This window comes from Crocodylus siamensis, chromosome 1 (genome assembly GCF_052110815.1).
Source record: "Crocodylus siamensis isolate JL-2025a chromosome 1, ASM5211081v1, whole genome shotgun sequence".
Lineage (NCBI taxonomy): Eukaryota > Metazoa > Chordata > Crocodylia > Crocodylidae > Crocodylus > Crocodylus siamensis.
Genome location: NC_143395.1, coordinates 274,530,996 through 274,552,997, shown reverse-complemented (window position 1 = coordinate 274,552,997; position 22,002 = coordinate 274,530,996). Strand labels below are relative to the sequence as shown.

The 22,002-nt window shown below is 41.3% G+C and overlaps 1 protein-coding gene across 1 annotated transcript in view; it reads left to right on the top strand.

The window, feature by feature from the left end:
* The first annotated feature begins 7,350 nt into the window (after positions 1-7,350).
* Positions 7,351-22,002, top strand: part of RAI2 (retinoic acid induced 2) — a 69,826-nt gene continuing 55,174 nt past the window's right edge. The window contains exon 1 of the mRNA XM_090062907.1: positions 7,351-7,486. The gene's annotated coding sequence lies outside the window, so the exon portion shown is untranslated. The remainder of the gene's footprint in view (positions 7,487-22,002) is intronic.

Below are 22,002 nucleotides of genomic sequence, written 5' to 3'. Positions count from 1 at the left end.
ACTATAGTTCCTAAATCAACTTAGGTGCCTAACAGGTGAAATTGGGTCTGGTCCTAAGTGTTATAGAGGAGGTTTCCTGCTATCTATCCTAACCCCAACAAGCAGTTGGACAGCATCAGGGCTTACACCTTTAAGAGCACCCCCTGAAATGATGAATAGTGGTCCAGGGTGCTAAAATGGGGAACAGTTGCTCTGCAAATAAATATTAATAGGACTGTGGTTGTTCTTAATAGTGTAACTCACATGAGTCAGTGTCACTTACCTAGGAAAGAGCATCTCAGGACTTTGGTCATGAGACAATGGTGCAGTCTGTTAGGCAGAGAATAGAGAAATCTTCCCATGATGTAATAGCAGAAAGAGTCTTATAGTTTCTTCTGTTCTCTATTGGCCTAATCCAAAAACTACTGGAAGATGCCCATTGACCTCCATGAGCTTTGGATCATGCCCTGTAAGCCTGGAGACACTGAGATCCTACAGCCATTCCCACAAGCTGAACTGCTTTTGATACCATTCTGCACCAGCCATCTAAGGCATTGGCAGTAGATGGGATCTTATTGTGACCTCAGTTCAGCCATGCATGCTACAAGAAAGCTAATAATTCCAGCTAAAATGTATTTTTTTAAAGATGCTTAAAGCAAAACTAATGCATTATTCACTACTAAGTGGTGAAGCAAGAGTACAGAGATTGTCATTTTGGCCTTGGGCCTTCTTTGAGATGAACAGCATACTGACTTGGTGGGCTTACGGCATTCTAGTGAAACTCACCTTAATAGATTTTTCATTACTGAGATATTTTTATAAGACTGCCCTGTGATCAAAGGAATGCAAAAGTGTCTGAATGCTGCTGGAGGACTACATCAAGTTCAGCTTGCCTTTTTAGTCACATATTGGCCTGAGATTTTTCTGGTGCTACATCCATTTCCCCAGTGCAATAAATGCATTTCCCACCTCTTTTATAACACGAATTACAAATATGTGATTAAACTCATGGAATGGTTACTGCCAACGTTTCTATCTTCTCAGTTGGCTGCTTGAGACTGTGCAACTTACTCCTAAGCATGTCATAAAAAGCACTGATCAGGTTGATTTCCCACACAAAATACAAAACCTATTCATTTGACTTAATTCCTCCTTGCCCCCCCAAGATATTAGGAAGACAAAAAAACTTAAGGTATTCAAGATAGTTGTAACATATAAATGGAAGTTTTTGTAAGTCATTCAAAGTCCGTTGTCATCAACACAGTTTAAAAAGCTAAATAAATAAAATGTCTAATGTTTGCTATACTGTAAAACAGTCTTAGACCAGGTAGAGATGAAAGATTTTTTTTGTGGTTCACCCAACATGTTTTGGACTTTTATCAGTTTGGAATTTTTTAACCAGATCTTATTTATAAAGGTATCATGCTAAGCCTCTCCCATATGATAGACAATATCATGTTAGACACAGGAGCAATTTTTTTGCTGTTCTTGGTCAAAATAAGAACTACACAGTTGTTTGAGGACTTGAAACGCCATCAAACAATCAAGCTTAGGGAACTATATTAAAGAAAGTCTGCTAGATTCAAGCACAGCTTGACTGAAGTTCCTTAAGGCAGGTTATACCTGTTTTGAGTCCAGTACTGTGTAATTTTTACCTGTGACAATAAATTGGCTTCAGCTGTATATCTTTTAGACGACTAATCCTCTTAGATGCTACCAATATTAGATGTTACCAATATCCATTCGTGAACTAGCATGGGGTCCATTATGAAGCTCCTTGGAAAACAGCACAATAAAGTGCTCAGAATGAGCTGAAAAAGCAACAAGATGTTGTGCTTTATTTTTATCCAACAAACGTACTTGTTATTAACCTCCCCACATTTAGCCTTTTTTAAAAATACATACTAATCTACCTGGTTTACCTGTGATTTTCATGATAGCCTCGGATAACTGCTGTAATATGGGATGCAGTATGATCCCAAATCCAAAGGAGCATTCCATAAAAAGACATTAAATTTATTTTTTAAAAAAATAATGATTGGGAGAGGTGAGACACAATTATTTCATGTCCCTATTCTTGATAGTGTTTATTATAAATTCTGGTTGTTCCCATATGCAATGTCTACAACTTTACGGGTTTCAGAAACAAAATAGTTTTAAAATATGTAAGAAGAAAACCAGTAAAACACTGCCCATTAATTTCATAGCTAATCTTAAAAAACAAGTTAAAAATGAATCTACTGAAATGATATCACTTGTTGAGAACAAGATATTTTATTTTGACATCATAATTTACAAATCCCATCTTCGTTGTATTTTATGTCACTAAAACCTTGTAAAACAGTAATGATAATTCCAGTGAAAAACTACAGTGATGAAACAAACTCTGAAGATCAAATGGATGATGACCTTGTGAAAGCTCAACTAATAGAAGGATAGCTTTGCATTTCTTTATAATATACAATGCCTTAAATAATTTTTAAAGTGCCTTACTACTCAATTGGTTCATGCTGCTGGCTTCTTGCTGTCTATTCCTTGTTGGATCAAAAACTGAAAATTATTTCTGTCACTACAAATCTTGCATCTGTTCAGAATTGTCATCATATAGACTACAAGCCCTTTTGCACCACTGGAAAATTTAAAACAGATAATATGCATACACTGTGTTCTGAACCCCCCCATAGTTTGTAGCATAACCAGTGGTTATAATTCATGAATTCAATTTAAGTCTTGTCCATCTTAGATTGCTGAATTAATAACAACACCTGACAGAAGTTCTTTTACTATCATATAGTGTTTCTACGAGATCAAGAGTAAGACAGAGATTACTGACCTAACTGAATACTTTAATTCATAGTCCATTTGGAGCATCTGACAAGGGGGGCTGTAGCCTATGAAAGCTCATGTTACTCTGAATGAGTTGGTCTCTAATAAGGTGCCACCTCACCCTGCCATCTGCCTAACTTCAGACCAACACAGCTAACTATGTCTCTGAATACTTTTAGTGCTTTGTAATTGGAAATAATGAGTCAGTCATTATGATTACACTAAAAATAGCACACACAATCTATGTAACATATACATATGAAAAATTACTGTTCCTATTTCACTTTTAAAACAAGGGCAGACTAAAGTCCTGCTTCTCAGTCTAGAAGTGCACACCCACACTAGAAAACATGTAGAGTACTGATGCAGGAACTGGAAGCATTTTGTAGCTTTTCCTTTTGTCACCTAAAGATATACAAATTCATTAAGGCAGCAAAAACAGTACTGGGGCCCAGACCTGTGAAGATTAATGGGTGTGAATCACACCACTGAAGTTATTCGTGCATGGAAGTGTTTGCCGATTTGAGGGCCTTTGTTTGTCCTTTGCACAGCAACCAAAAAAGGTCAGTTCTGACAGAAACGGGAGTCTGTTGTAGCAGTGTCAGTGCTTAAGCTGTTAAGCTGATAGGTACTTTAGGAAATCATATAGATATAGATAGATGAGGTGGATCTGCTGAGGCCCACCTACTGACCCATAGAAATGAATACATAAAAATAAGTCCTCTCTCAGTAACACAGCGAAGTGCTTGAGGCCACACTATCTCTCTCTCCTCAAGGGAGACACAAGATGACATAACACCTACCAACTTGTTTAGTGACATTGACTGTGGCAGGCCTGAGACAGCATCAGTCTAGAGACATGTGAACAGGGCGATCAGCTGTCATTGATGCAGGGATTTTGATTGATTTTAAATTAAGGTCTCTGTCCCCAGGCTACAACTAGATTTGATTATTTCTGGCATATTTTAGAAGTGTGATAGAAATATGTGAGCAACAACATCCTTGGTGACTCCATGGGTCATAAGGGTTTTTACCAGTAGGCTGTGACCCTGCAAACTTCCATGATATGTGGTCCATGTAACATTGCTACTGTCCCACTGACAATATCAAGCAGCTTGTGCATTTGAATAATAGGTTCCTGCATTTTATGCCATCACTACAAACATCCTCATCTATTATTCCAAATATCTGAAAAACAACAGAATCTTTCATAATGATGCAGAATGTGTCCTTAAAATTGGCATGATACTGTGAAACAGTTCTGCAAAAGTATATTAGTTATATATTATAATATACAAATATCTAATTGTCCATAAAATGTATTGTAATTCTAGGGCTTCTTCTCCTTTAAATTAGAGTTGTAATAGTCTCAAAATACTGAAGAATGAAAACTTGCCTATCCAGACGCTGTACAATACATCTAAAAATACAGAAGTGATCATCGGCAGTAAGCCCCCTTATATATGTTCCTTGATCCATAGCCAGGGCATGTGTTCTATATCCATCCCTTGCACAGAATTGTGCTCCAGAAAGAATCTAAGGTTTTTTTGTTTTTAATAATGATTCTATTCCACTATGTCCAGTTGAGAGGGAGGGGGGAGCTTTGGAAATGTGAATCCAGAAAAGTCTGTAAAAAAATACAGTCCTAAGAAAACTAACAATCTTGAAACAACAGCTGGCTTTCATCTTCATGGTGTGTTAATTCTGAACTTCAAGGATGCCAGTTTACATACATTTCTGTAGTACTGCTGATCAGCCCTGCAAAGATAGCCCTAAGCTGCCCTCCCTTGTGCCAGATGCCCCAAGTATCTGCTATTCAACTGTCCTACACAACATCCTCCAGTTTATTCCCACAGATCACTTCCATAGAGCCATTCTGCATTTTCTGTATGAAATTCTGCAGATTTCTGAAATTTAAAAAGTAGTGCAAAAAAAATTCAGTATCAGGTGAAATGATAGGGGCTCTCACTGACTCCATTATTTATTTGCCTGTTTCAATAATTAAGATCCACCATTTTCAATTTCAATGAATGTGCTCTAACCCTCCTTTTGACTGCATCAGGGCACTGCTCGAGAAAACATGCCACAGAATTTGGGTTTGTTGGTGGCAGGGTCTTGCCCCTGGGGATGAACACATTAGAAAAACTTAAAAGCACCTTATCCATCCCATATTTCTAAATAGGAAATGGATTTGCAGCTGCATCCAGGCAATAGTGGCTTGGAAAACCACAGAACTAGGTGATAAATCATAAGAAGCTACTGTAGTTACTGTCAGGGAGATTTGACCTAGATTTCTAAGGCAAGGAGAGGAAACCACAAATTTGGAGTATTTGAAACAGAACAGAATAAATGACTACAGGATATACTGTTAGGGACACTTCAGCATTGTTTGGGAGATGGACTAGAGGGTTGACCTGGTGAGTTTTCCTCACCAATTCTTGACATGCTATGAGTACACGCATTTCAGGATTTCTTAATTCGTAATCTGTTTGATCCAGGTCCCATCAAATGTTCTAAAGTGTATTAAACCACAAGAGGAAATCTTGAGCAGCTTGTTAATATCAACAGAAATCCAGATGGAATTACATTAATCTTTTGTGAGGCCATATGATGTCATTTGGGAAGCGGATATACTTTAATGCACTGAACTGTCCAACAAGCCAAACCATCCTAAAATCTGAAGTCGGGAAGACTGTGCACCATCCTCAAAAACACTTCAAAAGGGGGATGGATGCAGTAAAACTTGGGCATGAGCTATGGGAGTTGCAGGGGCCAACAAAGATGCGGAGGAAAAACAGCAGCAGGGGACCAGAAAGAATATAAAAGGATATGGTTGCATTTTGGACAGGGGAAATGTAAAAAGCAAAGTTTGTTTGGTACTGTGATGCTTGTTAATAAACCATCCTAATAGTTAGAAGAGATACGAGACAAGATGTCAGGGGCAAAACAGAGAGGACACAATGTCTGTGCCAGTGGGTCTCAACTTCAAGGTACCTACAGGATAATGCCAGTTCTTTGCTTTCATTTGGTTTTCAGCTACTGAAAAAGAAGAGAGTGACTGTTTCGTTGCAAAGAGCTCAGGAAGACCACAACAGGGCAGACATATTTCTGACGGTATGGATTCCTATTTGAAATCGCTGGGTTTATCTGGGTTATTAAACATAAAACCTTTTGCAGAATTGCATTTCACAGTAAGGTGCCAGTTTTAAGGTCAGATTCCTATTTGAAATCTCTGGCTTCATCTTGTGTGTGTGCGTACCTCACATTGCACGGCACCCTGCCGTGCCCTTAAAAGGCTCTCGCCCCCCAGCTCTGCCCCATTTGAGAATCCCTTATCTAAACTATTGGCCAAAGGGGAGCACCTGGGGGGCAACAGGCAAGTTTCAGGGTTGCTGTCATGAGGCTGCCAGCATCGGGACTCATTGCCCTGCCCCTGTCATTCCAGGCAAGGAGCTAAGCTGTTCTCAGTGGTGACAGATGACAGAACAAGGAGCAATGGTCTCAAGTTGCACCAAGGGAAGATTAGATCAGACCAGTGTTTCCCAAACAGTGTGCCGCAGCACAAAAGCCTGCTGTCAGAAATGAACAGGTGTGAGGCAGAATTTTGCCATGGCAATGAGCTACAGTAAGTATGAGGATGGGGAATGCTTCAGCAGGTGTGCTGTGGAAAATTTGTATTAATGTAAGTGTGCCTTGGGCTGGAAAAGGTTGGGAAATACTGGGTTAGACATGAGGGAAAGCTCTCTCATGAGAAGGATAATAAAGGGCTGGAGCAGGTCTTGCCTCCAGCAGGTTGGGATGGTCTTGCCTCACCTCCTGAGGTCCCTTCTGACCCTTCTTTTTTTTTTTAAACATAATTTGAATCTGAGGCCAAATTAGCCAAACCCAATTCCAGATCCAAGAGTCCAGAACCAGAAGTGGCCCTACTCGCACCTGGGGCTTCAGATGTTTCCAAAACCTTTGGCGGGCATCCTACTTGGGCTTCGGATGCTCCCCAGTTTTGCTTGCCCTTAGCCCTAAGGCGCTTGCAGCAAAGTAAGGGAGGAGCCCCCCATTTCCATAAACTGGCCTTAAAGCTGCTGCACCCCGGCTGGCGGGTACATGAACCACCCCAGAAGAGCAATTCTCCTGCGGAGCGCTTCAGGAAACCTGCCTTCTTGGACACAGATACACGGTCTTTCTCCTGCCAGGTTAAGCCGCCACTACCTAGATCGGAGCCTTCAAGAGGCCTCATTTTTTATCACTCGTTTGCCCCACGACACGGGGCAGGCAGCTTGCGGAGGCGGCAGCACCTAGCCCTGCCTGTGCAGTGTCCCCCGGGGTGGGTCGGAGCCTTTCCCTCCCCACCTGCTTCTCCTCCCACACCGCCGCCCTCCACCTGCGCCGTCCTTCGCCCTGGGCCCGCGGACATGCGCCCAGCGGCCGTTGGCAGGGGTGGGCTCGGGAAGGGGCGGGGCGGCACCACCCCCGGCATGGGCACGCCCGGGAGGCGGGGCTGGCCCTCCCCAGCCCCGCAGGAGCAGGAGGAGGGGCCGGAGCCGCAGACAGCGGCAGAGGAGGCGGAGGCGGAGGGCACGTCCTGACAGCGCGGAGCGGGGCAGCCGCAGCCCGACGGCGGGGCATGGAGCCGCGCTAGGCGCTGCGGGCTGCCCCTGCCACGCGCCCAGAGCCCGGCTGCAAGGTGAAGGCCATTGCCGCGGGCGGCGGGCGGCGGGCGGGGCAGGTTGCAGCCGGGTGACAGCGGCCGAGCCCTGCCGCTGCCGCTGCAGCGCAGGGCCGGGGGAGGGAGGCGGCTGGCTCCGTCCCCGGGAACAAAGCTGAGGGCGCCCCCCGCCCCCGCGGGGCCCTGCGGCTGGAGGTGAACTTGGCCGTGGAGCCCCACCCGGCGCTGCGCTTTGTGGCTTCCCGCGGGCCGCGGCGGGGGGGGACGCGGAGGCGCAGGTGGCGCGAGCGCCGGGCGGGGGGGGGAACGCCGGGCGGCCCCGCACCCGGCCTCGCCCGCGCCCGCCGCCCGCGCCTCGCCCGGGGGTAGGTGCGGATGGGGACGGACGTGTGGCTGCGCGTGCCTGTCTGTCAGATATAGTGTGTGTGCGTGTGCGTGTAAACGTGTGCGTGTGTATGTACACGTATGCAGTGATGTGTGCGTGTGTATGTACACACCCACCGGGCATCACTGCATACGTGTATATACATACACACGCACACCACATGCGTCTGCAGTGATGGGCATGCAATGATGTGCTGGCATAGGAGTGTATGTGTACACCTACATGCATGCCCCTGTATAACACTGTGTATATGTGTGTGTATATATAGAATGCATATATATGTATGTGTGTGTGTGTGTGTGTGTATATATGTGTATGTATAAAAACAGGATACACATACCTGTGTATATAGTTTATATATATGTATATATGTGCTTGTGTGTATACTGATTACAATGCATATATATGCAATTAGTATATACTCACATGCATATACATATTATATATAGTGTATACTGTTATATGTATGCATATATAATCAGGGTATATCATATATAACTCTGTGTGTGTGTGTGTATGTATATAAATAAAATGTGTGTGTGTAATAGTCATAGCTTATATATATAAGCTGTGACTGTTATTTTGCATAGCACTGAATGAGGTCTTGCCCATTTGGTGAAATGAAATCCCATCACAGTTCCTGTTTAGGGCGAGAAATTGTTGCCAAACAGCTGCTGCTTTGTGTTTCAATTGTAGATGTCCCGGGAGCGGGTTTTGGACACAGTTAGGGAGAGATGGTGTAGAAACGATGAAAAAAGAAGCTGATAAGGGTGAAGAGCATGTAAATACCCACAAAGCACTTCCCTTAGAAAAACTTTTAAAAATAATACTTGGGGAGAGGGGTTGTGTGTCAGCAGTGAGGTGCTGTTCAGATGAGGTAGTCCAGCTTTTCCAGTAAACGAACCTTTTCTGGTTTACAGAGGTTTAAGCACTTGGAACAGTGAAATAAAGGAAGAACTTGGAAGCAGAAAATTAAAAATGTATGATGCATGTAAAGGTTGGCAGTAATGCAGTTATTTTTCATAGTTGGTAGTGCAATATAGGGAAGAATTATGCTCCCAAAGTTGAAGTGATTCCTGGTTTTGTTGTTCAGAGTCATAATGAAGGTTGCCAGGAAGATAAATTGTCACCTGTGCTCTTTGCATCTATACTGGTTGGAGTTAATTGTTTCTTCTGGACTAGGTAATTATAGGTTATGTGCCGTTCGTGTCAGTGGTGTGTGTTTTGGATGTACATCATCTTGGATATTTAAGTGTATGTAAATATTTTACTCAAGAAGTTGTAGACCAACCAAATGACATTCTCAGTGATGGTGGCATGTAGGCAAAGAAATAAATTGATGCAGGTCACCATGTTTTTGATATCTTTTTCTTAAGAAATTGTTTCTTCGGGGGTTTGTTTGCTGGTGTTTACCTTGTGGTTTGATTAGATATTGTTCTCAGTAGGAAATGTGTTTTTATATACAAGCATATTTAGAACACAAGATGCAGAAAAGCACAATGAGGTAAAATTGTAATTTATCCTTTTAAGAAAATATATTATGAATAGAACTGAAGTTGGTTTGCTTCTCCAAGAATATTTTTAGTCAACATTTAACACATTTATTTTTTCTGCAAGTCCCCTCTAGTGCATCAAATCCTCTAGCAAAATAATTTTGCTACAATAAACTTGACAGTAACAACATATATTTTCCATTGGCAGTTGATGAGTCTGTTTCAATATCACTGAAGGGAGCATTTCCAGCATAAATAGAGGGAATAAAATCAGTGTGATTCCATATTTTTCTCTCTCTGTCTATGTAAATTTGGGAAATTGTTTCCTCCCATTCTGTCCATTAATGGTACCACTAAAAAGCTACAGATACAATGGGCCAGATGTACTGGAGGATCTGTTCCAACAAGATACAAGTAATGTGCAAATTTGCCTATATATCTTTACCAATGCAGCTCATTTGTTATCTCCTGCACTCTCAATATTTTTTTCTTTGATGTCTCTGATCAATAGTGTGTCACTGTAACAGGAAGGACAAAGCTCAGCCATCTCTGTGACACTGAGACAGCTAAATCCGTTTCACCATGTAGTATGAAGGAAGCAGAATTTGAAGATGGGTTAAATGCTAAAATTAATGTTGAATGACACTTTGTTTCCATGTGTATGTCAAATTCTAGAAGAGTTCCAGAACAGCTCTCTGGGTTTTAGTACATAAAGACCTACCAGAAAGAGTTTTTAAGTCTTGGGGGGTGGGGGATCTAGAATGCAAGTGATAGACACTTTTAAAATAGTCATATTGCATTAAAAAAATAGCCACTAGGATAGTGCCAATCGCAATGGCTAAAAAGAGGCATGGGGTCTGTGACCAACTGAACGTGATACAGCTTCAAGGCATTGGGATCTGCCATGAAGAGAGCATTTGAAACCCGCACTTGATTAGGACCCCCAGTAATGTGACATGGGGATGGGGAAAGGTACATTCATGGGAAGTGAAGAAAGTAGGTCTGATGGTTAAGGTGTATTAGTCTGGGATTCAGGAGATGCAAGTTCAGTTTCTATATCTGTCAATCTCATTGTCGGGCATCAGGTATCTTCCATTTCCCGTTTCTGGACCTCAGTTCTCCCATTCTTATCAATTAAAGGCTTCCATTTGCTGCATTGGTCTTGCAAACTGTAATACAAGGTTTTTGGGATGGGGGAGTTGGTTATTTGGTTGTTTTTCCCCCATCCCTTCATCCAGCTCCATTCCACATGCAGAAGTCTCTAGCTCAAGTTATCTAGTACTTTAAACTAGAGCCAGCTGGTCTGTTATGGGGATATGGTTTGAAATTCCAACACAGTGGACACTCAAGCTGGCTAACATCATGGGTACACAGCAGCTTGTACTACTATAGTTTATCTACCGCTAATCCAATGTCTATGCTAGTCTGCTTCCTCTGTGGCCACATCTACACAAGCTTGCCCAAGATGCAGAGCCTTGAGGCAAAAGCCTGGATATAAATATTCTGGGGCAAACAGCCATCCTGAGAAGAAACTTTCTTGGTCTGGAAATTACCCATTACATTTGGTGAGTTTTAGCTGTGTCTGCTTGTGTGGGTCATTGAAAAGCTAAACGCAAAGGATACTTATTTTTCTACATGTGTCTCATACCTCAGCAATATTTCCAGGGAAGAGTGTTATTCCCATTCAAGGGGTGCATTTTGTTGCTGAGAAATACTATTTTGCAGGGTATGTTGGCTTTTGCAGGGTATTGTGTGGGCCTGTGCTGCAAAACATCTATTTGTCTGTAGCCTGTACTGCGAATCAAGTGGCCCAGTACAGCTCAAAAATTTTTTCATAGTGTCACTGCTCTTGCTAGAGCTAGGCTAGTTTGAGCGTAGTAACCCTTGCAAGGAGAGACCTTAGATTTAAGTATTTTAGGGCAGGGACTGTCTCCCACTTTGGCTTTGTGAAATGTTTTAGCACAATCATAAGCATAACTATTGCACACCATCAGTAATAATGTAAAAAAGAGGCAGTCAGCAAATAGGACTTCTTGGTCTCTCATGTAGTCAGTGATACAAGCCAACAGAAAAGGGAAGTAGAGGCTGTCATGTCATGGAATATCAGCAGCATTCTTATTTTTAGCATGGAAGACAGCCAGAGATAAGAAGGTAACTGTTGCTTGTTGGTCAGAGGGTTAAAACCCTTGCTAGGAAGGGGATTTTTTTTTCCGTTTAGGTACCAGAAAACCAGACAAGCTAGATATGGACCAAGAGCTGCAAGGTGAAACTTAAAGACTGTCCTAATTAGACCCAGGCTCTGTTAAGTAACGCATGGGTTTATTTATTTCAGATGTTTCAAGGTTCCAGAGATGGGGCCAGATGTAAGGAGGTTGATGTGACAGATAGTTTAACCCCAATTACTTCTACATAAATCATCTGACACTTACCAATGCACAGTGCACATGATGTTGGCCTTGTACAGCTTCCAGTAACAAAAAACAAAAAAACCCAACCCTTTTAAATATTATTTTAACAAATAAAGTTTGACAAATAAAAGATCACTTTTATCTGACAAAAGCCTACCTGTTCTTTGTGGAGTGTGTGTTCAGTCTTTAAGATAGCTGAGTCACCTACTTTGTTATGAATACTACAAATGCAGGATACAGTGTCCTAGACTTTCCCGCCCCTTCCCCCCCCACTTTTTTTTGTAGATAGTTAACTTTTTTTTTCCAAGCTAAGGGAATCAGAATGCTCTAGCTGTAGTAGCTCTGTGTGCCCACAAGCCGGTATGCTTAGAGAGCTGAAATGGTGGTTTGGTAGAGCAGTGAACAAGAGAGAGAAGCAAAATGGGAGCTGACAAATATTCTTGTGATGGATAAATGATTTACAGGGATGTTTGCTTTTTTTTTTAGTTTGAAAGGAAGGTCAATGTAGCAGTGCATAGTGCTACCTCTGAATGTATTTGTTTTAGGCCTGAATTTTTTATAACATCACTAAAGCAGAAAAAAATCATTTTACCCTTGCAAACTGTCTTTGAGGAAAGAAGGAAAAAAAATTGTTCTGTTTTTAAAGTCCTCCTGAAATGCTAAATTGTTCCACAAGAGTTTGCTGACACAAAGGTAGAGGTGATTTTGCATGAGATCCTAGACATTTTCCTTCCTAATGGTCATTAGCATTTATTAATTTTCCAAAGCAGTTCCTATAGCATAGTTTTTCAAATTGGTTGCCCTTTTCGTGAAAGATGGTATATGTCAGCTGCATGAAGAAACTACATCAATGGTATGGTAATGTTGCTTAGCAATTCTCTGTTTTCCTTCATCTGTACTCTCACCTATCCACAGCATCCTTTCACTTGTGCACAAGGTTACATTTCCTGAATCTGATCTATTAAATTGGATATTAATTTGTAGTTCTAGTTGAACAATCTTACAGGACTGTGGTATAAAATTGAGCGCATGTGTTCCCGGCTGGGTCTTGGGGAAACTCAGCAGCAGTGCTACAAACCTCTGTCCTCTCTCTGTCACTCAGCAACCGTGAATCATGCTCAGTCTTTGAGTTCTACTGAATATGCACCTCAGTTTCAGGCATACTATTTCATGAATAATTCTGTCAGTACCAAATATGGTTATTGGTATAGCCCAATTCTCTGGCAGTTCTTCTATTGCAGTTTAGGTGGAAGGCTGAATGTTTTCAAGACAAACCCAAAACTCTCAGGCAGTTTTCAACCCTGTCATGTTGTTTCTGTTTCCTTTTCAGTCTTTGTGGCATAAACTTTATATATCTGATCTCATCAACGCTTCCTCCATCACTCTAAAGCATTTTCAGGCAGAATGAGTTAGTCGCTCAACTGCAGTTGTGAAATAGAGAACTAACAGCTCATTTGGTTCAAGAGCAGGTTTGATCTGACTTGATCCTTGAACCAGTTCCAGGATTGGCTACGGCCATAGGTTTTTCACTTGGGAATCTGCTGGGAAAAGCTTCCATTAAGATGCAAGAGAGAGAAATGCCCACTAGCCCTGTAATTTATTATGTGTTGGATTGCTATGTCTTTAGTCTACATTAGGGTTTGGGCTGAAGTTCTGGACACAAGGAACCTTTACACTGATGTAACTTACTAGAATCCTGTGTACCATTATTCTGGGGGAAAAAACATTGTTTCAGTGACATCAGTGTAGATATTGTGTGTCTGTGTCTATCATGGGGTAGCCATTTGGTCAATATAAGCAGGCTATTACTGGCTTTTATGCCACCTAGTGGCAAGCTTCTCTAACAGCACTCTTGCAGCAACTATCTGGAGAGACTGGTCCTCTGTCTGCTCCACATATTAGTATAATTTATGCTACAAACTTGTCAGGTGTTCTGCAAAACACTTTAAGGGATTTAGGAACTTAATTCTTTCAGGAGGAGTGTGGAGGAGCTGGAGGAGGGAGTGAGACACTTGGAGATTATGGCTGGATTTTTCAACATTAGTTTAATCGGGCTAGGTATGAAAAGCAGTCTTGATTCAAACATCGGAATTGATTAAACACTTTCCCTCCTGTTTTTTATGGCAACATTGATAACAAGTAGGTTAAAGGACTACTGTGACTAATAGGAGGGTAAGAGAACAATAGCTCTTGTATACTACCGTAGATAGCACATTCTTTCACATAGCAGATCTAGGATATTTCCAGAAGTACACTAAACAGGTTCTACATTCCAGTAAAGAAACATTTATTAATGGCAAGAGAATTCAGTTTACTAACTCAAAAGCCATTCCAGTTGCATTTCACCAATTGGTCCTTTTCAGCCTCTGAATCCTTAATGATACTAGTGGCTAATTTCTCTTTCTTTGTGTTCCTAGCTGTGGTGTGCCCTCCCCTCACACACACTCACATGCACATACGGACTTAGACACATTTGCACTCTCAGTTTTAAAAGGAATATAATAGAAGTATTTGTGTGCTGGTTTTTTGTCACTCTGTGGGAGAAGACTTCTATAGTTGAATGGCCAAATTATTAGTCTTTGGTTACTGCATCGTTGAATAATGACATGTTATGAGACACCTATCCTTCATTCATGGTTCTTGATCATATTAAACTTACTAACTAAAGGATTGGTCCAGTAAGTTGATAACTTCCAGTTCTCCACATATTCAACTCCTATCTGTAGTATTTTTTCTGAATCTAATGCATGCCTCTTTAGATTAGTTACTTGCTATGAAGCCAGATCAAAGTGGAGCTGTTAAAAAAAACACAATGGAAAGGTAACTCAGTGGTCCAGATAAGAACACCCCAAAAAGGTTCTAGTATAATAGAACCTCCAGGCCAGGTGAATAGGCTTGGAGAGGTGAAGTCCCAACCTTGGTGACTGTTCTTTTATAGAAAAGTAGGGCTGGAAGGGACCTTCAGAAGTCATCTAGTCCAGTGTCCTGCCAGAGGTAGAATCATCCCTATCCAAATCATTCTATACAAATCCATTGTCTAATCTATTAGTAAAATTAAAGTCAACCCTAATACAACCACTAGGAGACATACCTGCCACAGGTAAAGCAGGGGGACCATGGCAACTAATATCCTTTTGCTGCCAGGGTCATTAAAATGCATTTGAGATCCCATGCAGAGGGCCATTTCTCCTGCTACAGAGGAAGACCGAAACCCCCACAGTCCATACCAGTGTGACCATAGGGTAAAATTTTTTCCTGACCCCAAGTACAGGCATACCTCGTTTTATTGCACTTCGCTTTATTGTGCTTCACAGATATTGCGGTTTTTTACAATTGAAGGTTTGTGGCAGCCCTGCCTTGAGCAAGTCGATCGGCGCCATTTTTCCAACAGCATTTGCTCACTTCGCATTTTTTTTAGCGATAAAGTATTTTTTAATTAAGGTGTGTACATTGTTTTTTTTAGACATAATGCTATTGCACGCTTAATAGACTACAGTATAGTGTAAACATAACTCTTATATGCACTGGGAAACCAAAAAATTCATGTGACTCACTTTATTGCGATATTTGCTTTATTGCGGTAGTCTGGAACCAAACCCACAATATCTCCAAGGTATGCCTGTATTGCAGTCGGTCAGACACTGAGCAGAGGGGAAAGACCCTCTAGCCAGAAAGCTCCTGGTTTAAGTCCCAGCAGGAGTATTGGGACACCCCAGTCAAAATCCCTGACCGTGGCCGCAACCAATGCCCAGTGTTTCTAAGGAAGACAAGAAAAAAAATATACTGATCCACCTACCAGCAGGAGGAGAGGAAAAAATCCTTTCTGGCCTCGTGGCAACCAGCAAAGCCAAGAAGCATTGGAAATGGGGATATTCAAGGCTGAATACCTAGAGATCAAAAAATGCTGATCAGTTAAATATCCACCTGGCAGAAATGGATGGGGAAGTTGTTATAGGTTGACTGAGAGCCATGGCATAAGAAGGATTGGTTCCCAAGAAAACTGGGAACACCAGATCGAGGAGAATGCCAGAGGTTGATAAAGGTCTCTGATTTTTAAATCCCTTTCTCACAGCATTATAAACCTTTTGGCAAATAATTCATGTTTGTTTATAAGAGGCTGCTTCTGTATCCTCCAGATTTCTGAAACAATACGCTTGCAACCAAGCTTGTTGGATCTGCTAGGTAAAATGGTTGGCAAACAGAAATTTATAATTGGGAAGTCCTCACAAATACTAGCTAGATCAGTATCTCATCCCAAAGGGTAGTGGCAGCACGTCATTTCGAAGGCCTGTATTTAAGGGACTGGAGAAAGGTATGGCAAAAGATGCTCATTACCTCACAGGAGCATGCTCTAAGTAATACACAGCTTAGCCTCTTGATATGGTGGATCATGATATATTATTAAGATGTCTGTAGTCCCTAGCAGGATAGATGGAGTGGATCTTGAGTGATTTCTGTCCTTTTTGATGCGGGTGGACTTAAAGGACAGCCTAGATGGTTTTCTTGTGGACAATGTCATGGAAATAGGAGCTCTATCTTGTTGCTTTTTTTTGTGTTTTTGTTGTGAGGATTAGCACAAAGATAAGGGCTGTAGTGACAAGATAAATCTCCTGTTTTCCATGTTGCCCAGCTCTGTCTCTGTCTTGTCTCACTAAGCCATTACAATTGAGCAGTTGCTCAGTTTAAAAGTCTAGTTGGCTGAGATTCAATCCTGCTGCTACTGAGGTAATGAGAAAAGCAACAGGAAGACTAATTGTCCAGCTTCTGTTGAGGGGGTGCACCTGCCTTTTGTTTAGTTTTGTAGTTTTGTGCCTCATTTTTAGATCCTTACCTATTCTTGGATATTCAAGGAGCAGCCATTGATTAGAGTGCTCCCTCCCCATTTTTAATGTTGCTGACTTGTTGCAATAACACAGAAGATGGCTGCTTGCTTATGAAGCATTCACATGCACAGCACAGCATGTTACAGAGTTTAACTGGCCTGAAAAGTTTTTTGTAGGGACTGAACTTGGACCGAGCTAAGCTACTTAAGCTAAAAAGAAAATGTCCATCGACCAGGAGGCAGTATGAGATGTTTAAACATTTTATGTGAAGTCTAGTCGCTAGAAAGAGATGATTACGCTGTATGGGTGTCACTTGCTCTGGTTTGCAGTTGGTTTCTTGATGGAATTGAAGGTGTTGTGTGTGGATTAAAAAACCCCCCATAAACATTTGGGATGCGATGTTTCAGGGACTACTTTTATTTTAGTATGGTGCCACTACCTCCAGTGAGTCAAGATCCTCAACTAACAACCATCTTTTATAAAAGGGAGAAAGGAGAAAGGTTGTTTCCATCAATGTTGCCCTTTTCGAATAACATTTGCCCCTTTTATTGACCTTTAAAGCATGTTGTAAGGGTTACACTTATTTCTTGTGCTGTTCTTGAGAGGCCAAGTTAAAAGATTTGAAGTTGTTAGATGTGGGAGAGCCATCATTTTCATGGTGGACAATTTTTTTAGCTGTTACGGTTCATTTTGGGTTCTCTTATCTCAGTGGTTCTCAGCCTTTTTGGACTCAAGTCACCCTTCCATAACTACTGTGAATTTATAGCACCCAATTGCAGAAACTAATTTATATATTACAGTGCTGCTTCTTGCAGTGGGGAGTGGGGATCAGGCAGGCAGGGAGAAGATTGAGCCTGTGCTTATCTCCTCATGTCATGGTACCCTTCAAATGATTTCACAGCACTCCAGGCTGCCATGGCAGACTGGTTGAGAATCGCTGTCTTATTTGTTATGCATATTTCAATTTGTATCAACTTCTAGAGCCATTTAAAGTTAGTGATTTAAAGAAGGCTTAAAATAGAATTATGGAACATAAGATATTTGTACAAAACTGCACTAGTTATACAGTCAGTACTTTGTTTTAATGTGATTTTTTTTTTTTTTTTTTTTTTAGAGCACAAATATTCATGGAAGTTAATTATAAGAATTTTATATTTTTAGTCTACAATGCAAGATAGATTGTTTTCATATTTTAACGTATTATCTTTTTAAAAAAAATCAAAAGTAAGCTTTAAAATGGATACCAAATTAAGATGGATATTAAAAAAATTATACAAGACTTTGGAAGTGTGCATTGTTTGGAAGTGTGCATTTACAGGCCCCAATAACAAAGCAAAATTATTACCAACAAAAAAAAAGCCCCTGACTTACTACATGCCTGATTTTCAGTAAAATCTTATGCAAAAGGCTTTCCAAGATGAAGCCATATCTTAATCAATATACTCCTGTCTTCACACTGAGAAAACAAGTTTAAATACTTATATTTCTATAAATATTACTAATTTAACTAATCCAAGTGGCAACTGTAGATAAATATATTTAAAATATTTTAAAGTGCCTTTAAAGCATCTCTTTTTGTTTTGTATAGTTCCTGACACATGGGTGCTATCGCAAACAAATAAAATGTAATGTAATTGAATCATACGATTTCAGTGGGAATAGTTGCCAATTACTGTTGTGAACTTATAGGTGCAACCATGATAAACATCATCATGTAACTTTTAAGTATCGTCTTTGATATTTTTTTTCCGTTTAGAGACTTCAGCATGACTTGAGAAAAGGATGGTGTCTGTAGACCCATCCTTCTATTATGGTTAGCGTGTGACCCTGCAAGATGCCAAGTTCTATGGGAACTGATGGTGCTTAGTTCTTTGCAGGATGGAGGCTTGGTTATGTGAAAATGTTATTTCAGAGGTTATTCATTACTACTCTTGGTTCTTGATGAATTTTAAAAATAAAATAATAAAAGCTAAACTCCCATTAAGGCTAAACCGTTCTTCCTGTGTAAGCTGCTTCACCAGTGACATAGTATTCAAAGTGAGAATGCAGGTGACCTCACACCTAGAAGAGGTAATTCACTTTCAGATCTGTATTTTATATGGAAGCATGTCCTTACTTCACAAAGGCTGCATTTGACGTGCCATATTGGAATGATCCGAATTATACCAGAATTAGGTTTTGCTTTTCTTTGCTTTTTTTTTTTTTTTTTTTTTTACAGACAATAACAAATATTATAAGCTTAAAAGATGAAAGTAAATTCATAGTTTCATAATTTCATAGTAGTTTGGGGTCAGAAGGGACCTGAACAGATCATCTAGTCTGACCCCCCGTCACTGGCCGGAGCACATGCTGGGATCATATGACCCCAGACAAATGATCATCCAACCTGTTTTTGAATTTACCCAAGGTAGGAGCGAGGACCACTTCCCTAGGAAGTTGGTTCTAGATCCTAGCCACCCTAACAGTGAAATAGTGCCTCCTAATCTCTAATCTGAACCTATTCTCCAGCAGCTTCTGGCCATTGTTCCTCGTCACCCCAGGTGCTGCTGGGGGGAATAGGGTCCTTCCTATTTGCTGCTGATCTCCCCTAACAAGTTTGGAGGCAGCCACCAAATCCCCTCTCAGCCTCTGCTTGCTGAGGCTGAACAGGTTCAGGTCCCTCAGCATCTCCTCATAGGGCCTGCCCTGTTGCCCTCCAACCAAGCGGGTGGCCTTCCTCTGAACCCTCTCAAGGCAGGTCACATCCTTCTTAAAGTGTGGTGCCAAGAACTGGACGCAGTACTTCAATTGTGGCCTGACCAACGTTGCATAGAGAGGGAGTATGACCTCTCTGGACTGGCTTGAGATGCATCTTTGGATGCACAATGAGGTGCGTTGGCTTTGCTGGCTGCGGTCTGGCATTAGTGGCTCATGTTCATCTTGGAGTCAATAATGACTCCAAGATCCCTTTCTGCCTCTATGCTCACAAGGGGGGAGCAGCTTGTATGTATGCTGTGGATTCCTTCTCCCCAAGTGCAGCACCCTGCATTTATTTACATTGAACCCATCCCGGTATCACCCGCCCATTTCTGTAGTCTGTCTAAATCTAATTGCAGCCTCTCTCTCCCTTTGAGTGTGCCTACCTCTCCGCAGATATTGGTGTCATTGGCAAACTTGGACGTGTTTTCCACCCCCTTGTCCAAGTCGCTGATGAAGATGTTGAACAATGTAGGACCCAGAACGAAGCCGTGGGGGACCCCACCATTCACATCCCGCCAGGTCGAGTATGACGCGTCCACCACCACTCTCTGGGTGCGCCCCATCAGCCAATTTCTGACCCAGCTGTGTTAGGCATCAGTGCCACAGTCGCTTAATTTATTAATGGGAATGGGACCGTGTCAAAGGCCTTCTGAAAGTCCAGAAAGACTACATCCACAGTGACACCATCATCCAGGGATTTAGTTACCTGGTCATAAAAGGCCATCAGGTTGGTCTGGCAGGACCTGCCTTTGATGAACCCATGTTGATTTCCCCTAGGCATGATCTCCCCTGCTGGCCCCTCACAGATGTGATCCTTTATAATTTTTTCAAGGATTTTTCCCAAGACCAATGTGAGGCTTATGGGCCTATAGTTCCCTGGGTCTTCCTTTCTCCCTTTCTTATAAATGGGGACAACATTAGCTAGTTTCCAATCTCCGGGCACCTGGCATGTGTACCACAATCGCTCATACAGCCGTGCCAAGGGCACAGCAATGACCCCCACCAGCTTTCTCATCCCCCGTGGTGTTATATGTTTTTCCTTAGTGTTATAGTTTAAGGTCTGAATCATGCTCTTTTACATTTTATAAGTAAGGTCTTCAGAACTGGAAGGAAAAGGACAATTGACAGTTCAATTTCCTTTTCTCCCCTTCATCCTCCAAATACATATGCTCCTTCCCCTCCCACCTCAGGTCTGTGTGAAATGTGACTGTATGAAGTACCCATTTGGAAATTCAAAGTTAAAAACAGTCCAGTTCAAGAGATTTAGTGCTTCCATGTAGAGAAGGGGAACTAGAACTGGACACAGAATGGATCTGTGGCTCTAGACTTCCAACCTTTTAGACTCAAGGCAGCCCCTAAGAGATTTGAGAGACCCCCCCCTCAGTAGACTTGAGGCATGTGGTTGAGAATCACTGGTCTAGAGGCAGGTGATAGAGCCTGTGTTGCTCTTGGCCTTAAATTCAACCCTTGGCCTTTTACCAACCTTGTTTTTTTATGACAGGATTACATACAAGTAAATAGCAGATTTACTCTTCTTTTTCCTCCTTGCTGCTTTTACTATGGGAAGTAAACTTCAGCTTATGAAATCTTGTAAAGTCTATGTTTAATATATCTGTAAGTCTAATTTTAGTTAAATTTATAAGGGGCAAATCTACCCTCCCTCCAACTTATTTCAGGCTAGAACCACCTCCTTTCAAAGCTGGAAGACCTAATACTTGTCCCATTGAAATCATTCTGAACTTGACCTGAAAGGCAAATAAGGTGAAGGGTTGCTTTTATGTCAAGAAGGTTCTTTGGATTTGACAGCACTGGCTGACTAACTGATAATGAAAGGTAGTAGAGTTATTCTGATGACCATCCTTATTTAACTACTGTTTGCTAATTAAAAGTGCCTCATCCAAAGCATATTGCAATCTAAGAGTCCCGTTGCATTAGGTGAGTTTTAGGTGCGTCTGTTTGTGGGGGTCATTGAAAAGCTAAAAGCAAAGGATATTTATTTTTCTGCATGTGTCTCATACCTCTGCTCACTGGCCAGCACTTGAGACCTACATCTTCCTCTTCTTAATATGTGGGCAACATTTTTTCAGGAGGCAGGCTGTTTCGGGGGATCTGAAAGCATTTGCTAAATTCTCACAAAAAATGAGGGAGAATATTGAAAGAGTTTTCAAAATGGCATTTCCATTTTGAAATTGACTCTAATTATTTTAAAGGATTAAATTACTTCAAAATAAAGTCATTTTTCCCCATGGGAAACAACAAAAAACTTATTTTTGTTTTTTGCAATTTGGCCATTAAGCTAAAAATTATTTTTGTTTCTCTAGAACAAATTTACTGTAAATAGCTTATTCCCATTTTGTCACCTAGACACCATATTCTCTTTCTGCAGCAAAATTATAGTGGCTTGGTTATAGGGAATTATAGGGAAGTTATAGTGGCTTGGTGCTTGAGTGAAGAAAATTTATATATTATCAGCTTAAGAAAACCCACAAATAATTGTTTTAGTTCTCTTGCTAGTGGACCTAAGGAGATCGCCTATGTTGTGTGTTCAGTAAAAATGAAAGGCAATCAGATTTTAATTCACTGCCTATATTTTGCTCAGTCTAGTGGCAAGTACTGCTGCATTTGAAATATGGGAATGTGCAAGACCTAATACTTTGTTCATAAAATTGATGGTAACGTAACTGGT